The sequence below is a fragment of the Pan troglodytes genome, chromosome 23, assembly GCF_028858775.2.
Source record: "Pan troglodytes isolate AG18354 chromosome 23, NHGRI_mPanTro3-v2.0_pri, whole genome shotgun sequence".
Lineage (NCBI taxonomy): Eukaryota > Metazoa > Chordata > Mammalia > Primates > Hominidae > Pan > Pan troglodytes.
Window position 1 is genome coordinate 8,863,965 of NC_086016.1, and position 10,536 is coordinate 8,874,500.

General features: G+C 52.0%; 2 pseudogenes; both read left to right on the forward strand.

The window, feature by feature from the left end:
- The first annotated feature begins 7,183 nt into the window (after nucleotides 1–7,183).
- Nucleotides 7,184–7,868, forward strand: LOC129138419 (cytochrome c oxidase subunit 2-like; annotated as a pseudogene).
- A 151-nt stretch (nucleotides 7,869–8,019) lies between these two features.
- LOC134809730 (ATP synthase subunit a-like) lies at nucleotides 8,020–8,945 on the forward strand (annotated as a pseudogene).
- Nucleotides 8,946–10,536: the final 1,591 nt, after the last annotated feature.

The following is a 10,536-nucleotide window of genomic DNA, read 5'->3' on the forward strand; positions in this document are numbered from 1 at the left end:
CAGTGATATATCACAAAAATCCCTGTAGACAGAGCCTAGAAAAGAGTTACATCACCTGGGTTATCAGTGCAGATATTTGACACAATGCCCGCATAGACAGAGCCTAGACAAGACTTCCATAACCTGGGTGATCAGTGCAGAGATATGTCACAAATGCCCCTCTAGGCAGTGTATAGAGAAGAGTCACATCACCTGGGTGACCAGTGCAGAGATATTTTACAATGTCCCTTGTAGGCAGAGAATGGGCAAGAGTTACATAACCTAGGTGATCTGTGCAGAGCTGTGCCAAAACGCCACAGTAGGCAGAGCCTAGATAAATGTTACATCACCTGGGTGATCAGTGCAAAGATATGTCACAATGCCCCCATAGGCAAATCCAAGACAAGAGTCCGTCACCTGGGTGATCAGTGCAGAAATATGTGACAATGCCCCCAGGAGGCACAGCCTAGAGAAGAATCCCATCACCTGGGTGATCAGTGCAGAAATACTTCACAATGCCCCTGCAGGCAGAGCGTAAGCTAGAGTTACATCACCTACATGATCAGTGCAGAGATGTGTCACAAGGCCCCCTACAGGCAGAGCCTGGAAAAGAGTTACATCACCTCAGTGATCAATGCAGTGATATGTCACTATGTCCCGCAGGCAGAACATAGTCAAGCGTTACATCATGTGGGTGATCCGTGCAGAGATATGTCACAAATCCCCCATACACAGAGCCTAGACAATAGTCCCATCTCCTGGGTGATCAGTGCAGAAATATATCACAATGCCCCCATAGGCAGATCCACCACAAGTGTTACATCACCTGGTGATCAGTGCAGAGATATGTCACAGTGCCCCCATAGGCAGAGGCTAGACAAAAGTCCCATCACCTGGGTGATCAGTGCAGAGATATGTCCCAAAGCCCCTGTAGGCAGAGCCTAGACAAGGATTACAACACTTTGTTGATCAGTTCAGAGATGTGTCATGCTGAGTGTTTGCTCCCGGAGCTCTGCGGGCACCCGGAAACGTGCAGGGAAGGGTGGAAGACCGGCATGGTGCCTTTAATCTCCTTACCAGTTTCCAAACTGGCCACACTGTAGACTCCCCATGTTGCCGCACACGGAAATCCATCGGCAGGCCATCACGCCGGGGAGGCATCTTCTCTATGGGGTCTTGCTCTGGTCTCCTACGTGGAAATGAATGAAAGCCACACGTCTGTGTGTGTGAGACTGTCCCGGCAATGGCGACACCCACAGGCACTGCCTCCTTCACGGAGAGAGGGCCTGGAACACTCAAGACTTCCACGGAGGTTCAGTTTCACACTCCCCTCCACCCTCCCAGACCGGTTTCTCACTGCTGAAGACACGTAGGAGCCCAGAGAGTGGCTTCCAGTTCCCGAGGGATTCCTGGAGATGTCCAGAGAGCCAGCCCCCGAAACTAGCCCCCCTCACCCCTTCCGCCTCGCCCCCTTCCTCTTCGTCACTCCCGCCCCACCACCACCATCACCACGCCCCCCCCACCCCACCACCCCCTGGCCGCAGGCCTCGACGCCCTGGGAACCTGCCTGTATGGGGTGGGATGTCCCAGGGCTCACCGCCATTCATGAAGGGTTGGAGTCTGCCTGCCTGCGGGCCTTTATAAGAGCCGCTGGCTGCCTGTCTGGGCAGGCCTCCTGGCTGCACCTGCTGCAGTGAACAGGCCGGCTGAGGTGTACGGGAGAATGCCGGCCTCTCTCTGCCCCTTTCCGTCCGTGAAATTCCGGCCGGGGCTCCCTGCGATGGCCCTCCCGACACCTTCGGACCGCACCCTGTTCGCGGAAGCCCGGGGACGGTGACGGCGAAGGAAACTCGTTTGGAACCCGAGCCTAAGAGAGGCTCTGAGAGCCTGCTTTGAGCGGAACCCAACCCGGGCATCACCACCAGAGAACGGCTGGCCCAGGCCATCGGCATTCTGGAGTCCAGTGTCCAGATTTGGTTTCAGAATGAGAGGTCACGCCAGCTGAGGCAGCACCGGCGTAAATCTTGGCCCTGGCCCGGGAGACGCGGCCCGCAAGAAAGCAGGCGAGAGCGGACCGCCGTCACCGGATCCCAGATTGCACTGCTCCTCCGAGCCTTTGAGAAGGATCGCATTCCAGGCATCGCCGCCAAGGAAGAGCTGTCCAGAGAGACGGGCCTCCCGGAGTCCAGGATTCAGATCTGGTTACAGAATAGAAAGGCCAGGCACCCGGGTCAGGCTGGCACGGTGCCCGGGCAGTCAGGTGGCCTGTGCAACGTGACCCCCGGCGGGTGTCACCCTGCTCCCTCGTGGGTCACCTTCACCCACATCGGCGCATGGGGAACGGGTTGTGGGGGTGGGGAGGGGTTGTCAAGCTGTGGTGGGGTGGTGGAAAGGAAAGAGAGCTCTGCCCAGGCTGCATCGACAGCCCAGCTGGCTGCCCGCAAACCCGCGTGTGTGCAGTAGGCGGCCAACCTCCTGGTACCTGGGCCGGCTCTATGATCCCCGGAATGCCCAGGAAAGAATGGCAGTTTTCCGCTGTGTGGAGTCTCTCACCGGGCCTAGCCCTAGAAGGCAGGAATCCCAGGCCGGTGAGACCTGTGGAGGTGGCGGAGGGAAGACATGCCCCTCCATAGCCAGCCAGGTGTTCCCCGCGAAAGAGAGGCCACCGCATTGCCCCGACCCTACCCCGTCCCAACCCCGCCTCCTAAAGCTCCTCCAGCAGAGAACGGTATTCTTCCTCGCTGAGTGGTGCTTCCGGCGAGGCGGCCTCTTCCAATGCCTCCAGCTCCCCCGGGGCCTCCATTTCTAGGAAAGGTTGCACCTGCTGCTGAAACTCCGGGCTCTCCAGGAGCTCCTCCAGCAGCAGGCCGGAGGGGAGTGCAGACGAGCGCCCCGGCTGCTGGAGCGCCTGGGAGGGTGCCGGGATGCCTTGCATCTGCCCCTTCTTCGTGGAGGCCTCCGGGGGCAAGGGCTGGCGAGGTGGATCTGCCCCGGCTTGGGGTTCCCACGCCGCCCCGGCAACCTGGGGACCCCGGCCCCAGCCCAAACATGGACTCCCCTGGGATGCAGGTGGGGCAAGCCCACCTTGGCCCTGTGGCCCCGCTTGAGCAGGCTCAGGCTGTCCCACCGTGCAAGGGCCTGGCAGGTCGTCGCGCTGCGCGTCCCAATCCTCCTGGCTTTTGCCCGTGTTTGGAGGCCACTGAGGAGCCTGAGGCTGGGAGAGCGCCCCTTCCGGAGGAGCCGGGGCAGCGTAGGCAAAATCCCCGCGTGCCGGGGCAGTTTGGGAGATCCCCTCTGCCGGCGTGGCCTGGCTGGGCTGGAGCATGGGGACGGCCCTCGCTCCCTGGCTCACAAAAGCCCCCTGTGGGAGAGCCCCAGTCACGCAGGGCACTTGGGGTGCACGAAGCCCCGTTCCCCACGTGCTGTTGTGGGCGAAGGCTACCCACAAGGGAGCAGGGTGACACCCGCCGGGGGCCGCGTTGCACAGGCCGCCTGCCTTCTTGGGCGCCCTGCCAGCCTGTCCTGGGTGCCTGGCCCTTCGATTCTGAAACCAGATCTGAACCCTGGACTCCGGGAGGCCCGTCTCTGGCCAGCTCTTCCCTGGCGGTGATGCATGGAAAGCGATCCTTCTCAACGGCTCGGAGGAGAAGGGCGGTCTGGGATCAGGTGACGGGGTCCGATTTCACGGACGGTCACGGGCAGAGAGAGGCCGGCGGGCTCCCATGCACCTCAGCCGGCCTGTGCACTGTGGCAGGTGCAGCCAGGAGGCCTGCCAGGACATCCAGCCAGCGGCTCTTATGAAGGCCCTCAGGCAGGCAGGCTCCATCACTTCATGAATGGCGGTGAGCCCTGAGACAGCGCGCCACACCCGGAAGGGTCCCAGGGCGTCCAGGCCTGTGGCCAGTGGGTGGTGGGGTTGGTGGGAGGGCGTGGTGATGGTGGTGGTGGCGCCAGAGACACGAAGAGGAAGGGGGCGAGGGGTAAGGGTTGAGGGGGGCGCGTTTCAGGGGCTGGCTCTCCCGACCTATCCAGGAATCCCGCGGGAACTGGAAGCTGTTCTCTGGGCTCCCACGCATCTTCAGCAGTGAGAAACCGGCCTGGAAGGGTGGAGGGGAGTTTGGAACTGAACCTCCGTGGAAGTCTTGAGTGTTCCAGGCCCTCTCTCCGTGAAGGAGGCAGTGCCTGTGGGTGTCGCCATTGCCAGGACAGTCTCACACAGGCAGGCCTGTGGCTCTCGTTCATTTCCACGTAGGAGACCAGAGTGAGACCCCAGAGAGAAGATGCCTGCCCGGTGTGATGGCCTGATGATGAATTCCCGTGTGCGGCCACAGGGGGAGTCTGCAGTGTGGCCAGTTTGAAAACTGGCAAGGAGAGCAAAGGCACCATGGCGGTCTTCCACCCTTCCCTGCATATTTCCGGGTGCCCGCAGAGCTCCGGGAGCAAACAGTCAGCATGACACATCTCTGAGCTGATCAACAAAGTGATGTAAATCTTGTCTAGACTCTGCCTACAGGGGCCTAGTGACATATCTCTGCACTGATCACCCAGGTGATGGGACTTTTGTCTAGGCTCTGCCTATGGGGGCATTGTGACATATCTCTTCACTGATCACCCAGGTGATGTAACTCTTTTATTGGATCTGCCTATGGGGGCATTGTGACATATTTCTGCACTGATCACCCAGGTGATGGGACTATTGTCTAGGCTCTGTGTATGGGGGCTTTGTGACATATCTCTGCACTGATCACCCAGGTGATGTAATGCTTGACTAGGCTCTGCCTACGGGGCGTATTGACATATCACTGCATTGATCACCAAGGTGATGTAATTCTTGTCCAGTCTCTGCCTATAGGGGGCCTTGTGACATATCTCTGCACTGATCATCTAGGTGATGTAACTCTTGATTACGGTCTGCCTGCAGGGCAGAGATATTGTGAAATATCTCTGCACTGATCACCTAGGTGATGGGACTCTTCTCCAGGCTCTGTCTAATGGGGGCATTGTCAAATATTTCTGCACTGATCACCCAGGTGACGGACTCTTGTCTTGGATTTGCCTATGGGGGCATTGTGACATATCTCTGCACTGATCACCCAGTTGATGAAACTCTGGTCTAAACTCTGCCTAAAGGGGCATTGTGACAAATCTCTGCACTGATTACTCAGGTGATGTAAATAATGTCTAGGCTCTGGTTAAAGCGATATGCTTGTCACATATCGCTGCACTGATCACCCAGGTGATGTAACACTTGTCTAGGCTCTGCTTACAGGTGTATTGTGACATATTTCTGCACTGATCACCCAGGTGATCTTGTCTTGTATCTGCCTATGGGGGCATTGTGACATATCTCTGCCATGATCACCCAGATGATGTAACTGTTGTATAAGCTCTGCCTTCAGGGGAATTGTGAGAGATCTCGCCACTGATCCCCCAAGTGTTGTAACTATTGTCTAGGCTTTGCCAACAGGGGACTTTGTGACATACCATTGCAATGATCACCTAGGAGATGTAACTCATCTAAGTTCTGCCTACAGGAACTTTGTGACATATGTCTGCACTGATCACTTAGGTGATGTAACAGTTTTATAAGCACTGCCTACAGGGTATTTTGACAAATCTCTGCACTGATCACCTAGGTGATGTAAATCATGTCTACCCTCTGCACAAAGGGGGCATTGTGAAATATCTCTGCACCGATCACCCAGGTGATTCAACTCTTGCCTAGGATCTGCCTAAAGGGGGTATTGTGAAATATCTCTGCACTAATCAACTAGGTGATGTAACTCTTGTCTAAGCTCTGCCTACAGGTGCGTTTTCACATATCCCTGAACTGATGACAAAGATGATGTAACTCTTGCCAAGGCTTTCCCTACAGGGGACATTGTGTCATATGTCTGCACGGATCACCCAGGTGATGCAACTCTTCCCTATGCTTTGCCTACAGGAGACATTGTGACATATCTCAGCACTGATCACCCAGGTGATGCAACTCTTCTCTAGGCTCTGCCTACCGGGGGCATTGTGACATATCTCTGCACTGATCACCAAGGTGATGTAACTCTTTTCTAGTCTCTGCCTACAGAGGGCATTGTGACATCACTCTGCACGGATCACCCGGGTTATGTAACTCTTGTCTAGGCTCTGCCTACGGGGGCATTGTGAATTATCTCTGCACTGATCATCCAGGAGATGTGACTCTTGTCTAAGCTCTGCCTAGAGGGACTTTGGGACATATCTCTGCACTGATCGCTGAGGTGACGTAAAACTTTTCTATGCTTTGCCTACACTGGGATTTATGACATATCTGTGCACTAATCACCCAGGTGATGTAACTCTTGTCTAGACTCAACTTACAGGGCGTATTGTGAGATATCTCTGCACTAATCACCCAGGTGATGTAACTCTTGTCTAGGATCCACCTACAAGTGGTATTGAGACGTATCTCTGCACTGATCACCCAGGCGATGCAACTCCTCTCTATGCTCTGCCTACAGGGGACATTGTGACATATCTCTTCACTGATCACCCAGGTGATGTAACGCTTTTCTAGTCTCTGCCTAAAGAGGGCGTTGTGACATCACTCTGCACGGATCACCCGGGTTATGTAATTCTTGTCTAGGGTCTGCCTACAGGGGCATTGTGACATATCTCTTCACTGATCACCCAGGTGATGTAACGCTTTTCTAGTCTCTGCCTAAAGAGGGCGTTGTGACATCACTCTGCACGGATCACCCGGGTTATGTAATTCTTGTCTAGGGTCTGCCTACGGAGGCATTGTGACTTATCGCTGCACTGATGACCCAGTAGAATTGACTCTTGTCTAAGCTCTGCCTAGAGGGACATTGGGACATATCTCTGCATTGATCGCTGAGGTGATGTAAAACTTGTCTAGGCTTTGCCTACACTGCGATCTATGACATATCTCTGCACTGATCACCCAGGTGATGTAACTCTTGTCTAGGCTCTGCTTACAGGGGTATTGTGAGATATCTCTGCAATGATCACCCAGGTAGAGGTATGCCACCCTACCATACATTCGAAGATCCCGTATACATAAAATCTAGACAAAAAGGAAGGAATCGAACCCCCTAAAGCTGGTTTCAAGCCAACCCCATGGCCTCCATGACTTTTTCAAAAAGATATTAGAAAAAACATTTCATAACTTTGTCAAAGTTAAATTACAGGTTAAACCCCGTATATCTTAATGGCATATGCAGCACAAGTAGGTCTACAAGACTCTACTTCCCCTATCATAGAAGAACTTATCATCTTTCATGATCATGCCCTCATAATCATTTTTCTCATCTGCTTCCTAGTCCTGTATGCCCTTTTCCTAACACTCACAACAAAATTAACTAATACTAGTATTTCAGACGCCCAGGAAATAGAAACCGTCTGAACTATCCTGCCCGCCATCATCCTAGTCCTTATCGCTCTCCCATCCCCAGACGAGGTCAACGACCCCTCCTTTACTATCAAATCAATCGGCCATCAATGATATTGAACCTATGAATACACCGACTATGGCGGACTAATCTTCAACTCCTACATACTCCCCCCATTATTCCTGGAACCAGGTGACCTATGACTCCTTGACTTTGACAATCGGGTGGTCCTCCCAGTTGAAGCCCCCGTTCTTATAATAATTGCATCACAAGATGTCTTACACTCATGAGCTGTTCCCACATTAGGCCTAAAAAGAGACGCAATTCCCGGACGCCTAAACCAAACCACTTTTACCGCCACACGACCAGGGGTATAATACGGCCAATGCTCAGAAATCTGTGGAGCAAACCACAGTTTTATACCTATCGTCCTAGAATTAATCCCTCTAAAAATCTTTGAAATAGGACACGTATTCACCCTATAGCACCTTCTTTACCCCTCTCCAGAGCTCACTGTAAAGCTAACCTAGCATTAACCTTTTAAGTTAAAGATTAAGAGAACTGACACCTCTTTACAGTGAAATGCCCCAACTAAATACCACCGTATGACCCACCATAATTACCCCGATACTCCTTGCACTATTTCGCATCACCCAGCTAAAAATATTAAATACAAATTACCATCTACCTCCCTCACCAAAACCCATAAAAATAAAAAACTACAATAAACCCTGAGAGCCAAAATGAACGAAAATCTATTCACTTCATTCATTGCCCCCACAATCCTAGGTCTGCCCGCCACAGTACTGATCATTCTATTCCCCCCTTTACTGGTCCCCACCTCTAAATACCTCATCAACAACCGACTAACTACCACCCAACAATGACTAATTCAACTGACCTCAAAACATATAATAACCATACACAACACAAAAGGATGAACCTGATCTCTTATACTAATATCCTTAATCACTTTTATTGCCACAACCAATCTTCTCGGGCTTCTACCCCACTCATTCACACCAACCACTCAACTATCTATAAACCTAGCCATGGCCATCCCCTTATGAGCAGGCGCAGTAGCTATAGGCTTTCGCTCTAAGACTAAAAATGCCCTAGCCCACATCCTACCACAAGGCACACCTACACCCCTTATCCCCATACTAATCATTATCGAAACTATCAGCCTACTCATTCAGCCAATAGCCTTAGCCGTACGTCTAACCGCTAACATTACTGCAGGCCACCTACTCATGCACCTAATTGGAAACGCCACACTAGCAATATCAACTATTAATCTACCCTCTACACTCATCATCTTCATAGTCCTAATTCTACTGACTATTCTGGAAATCGCCATCGCCTTAATCCAAGCCTACGTCTTTACACTTCTAGTGAGCCTCTACCTGCACGACAACACATAATGGCCCACCAATCACATGCCTATCATATAGTAAAACCCAGCCCATGGCCCCTAACAGGGGCCCTCTCAGCCCTTCTAATAACCTCCGGCCTAGCCATATGATTCCACTTCTACTCCACAACCCTACTCACACTAGGCCTACTAACTAACACACTAACCATGTACCAATGATGACGTGACGTAACACGAGAAAGCACATACCAAGGCCATCACACACCACCCGTCCAAAAAGGTCTCCGATATGGGATAATCCTATTTATTACCTCAGAAATTTTTTTCTTCGCAGGATTTTTCTGAGCTTTCTACCACTCCAGCCTAGCCCCCACCCCCCAACTAGGAGGGCACTGACCCCCAACAGGCATCACCCCACTGAATCCCCTCGAAGTCCCACTCCTAAACACATCTGTATTACTCGCATCAGGAGTATCAATTACTTGAGCCCACCACAGCATGATAGAAAATAACCGAAACCAAATAATTCAAGCACTGCTTATTACGATTTTACTGGGTCTCTACTTCACCCTCCTACAAGCCTCAGAGTACTTCGAATCCCCTTTTAGCATTTCCGATGGCATCTACAGCTCAACAATTTTTGTAGCCACAGGCTTCCACGGACTCCACGTCATCATTGGGTCAACTTTCCTCACTATCTGCCTCATCCGCCAACTAATATTTCACTTTACATCTAAACATCACTTCGGCTTTGAAGCCGCCGCCTGGTACTGGCACTTCGTAGATGTGGTCTGACTATTTCTATATGTCTCCATCTACTGATGAGGGTCTTACTCTTTTAGTATAAATAGTACCGTTAACTTCCAATTAACTAGTTTTGACAACACTCAAGAAAGAGTAATAAACTTCGTCCTGATTTTAATAGTCAATACCCTTCTAGCCCTACTACTAATAATTATTACATTCTGACTACCACAACTCAACGGCTACATAGAAAAATCTAACCCTTACGAATGTGGTTTCGACCCTATATCCCCTGCCGGCATTCCTTTCTCCATAAAATTCTTCCTAGTAGCCATCACCTTCCTATTATTTGACCTAGAAATTGCTCTCCTATTGCCCTTGCCATGAGCCCTACAAACAACCAACTTACCACTAATAGTTACATCGTCCCTCTTATTAATCATTATCCTGGCCGTAAGCCAGGCCTATGAATGATAACAAAAGGGGTTAGACTGAGCCGAATTGGTACATAGTTTAAATAAAACGAATGATTTTGACTCATTAAATTATGATAATCATATTTACCAAATGCCTCTTATTTATGTAAATATTATACTAGAGTTTACCATCTCACCTCTAGGAATACTAGTATACTGCTCACATCTGATATCTTCCCTACTATGCCTAGAAGGAATCTGGACCCTGGGCTCTGGAATGCCGTTCTCTGGTGGTGATGTCCGGGTATGGGTTCCGCTCAAAGCAGGCTCCCAGGGCCACGCTTTGGCTCGGGGTCCAAAAGAGTCTCCTTTTTCCGTCCCCGTCCCCGGACTTCCGCGGGGGGGGGTGCTGTCCGAAGGTTTCGGGAGGGCCATCGCGGGGAGCACCAGCCGGAATTTCACGGACGGACATGGGCCGAGAGAGGCCAGCTGGCTCCCGTGCACCTCAGCCGGCATCTGCACTGCGTCAGGTGCAGCCAGGAGGCCTGCCTGGAAAGCCAGCCAGAGGCTCTTATAAAGGCCCACAGGGAGGCAGGCTCCACCCCTTCATGAATGGCGGTGAGTCCTGGGACAGCCA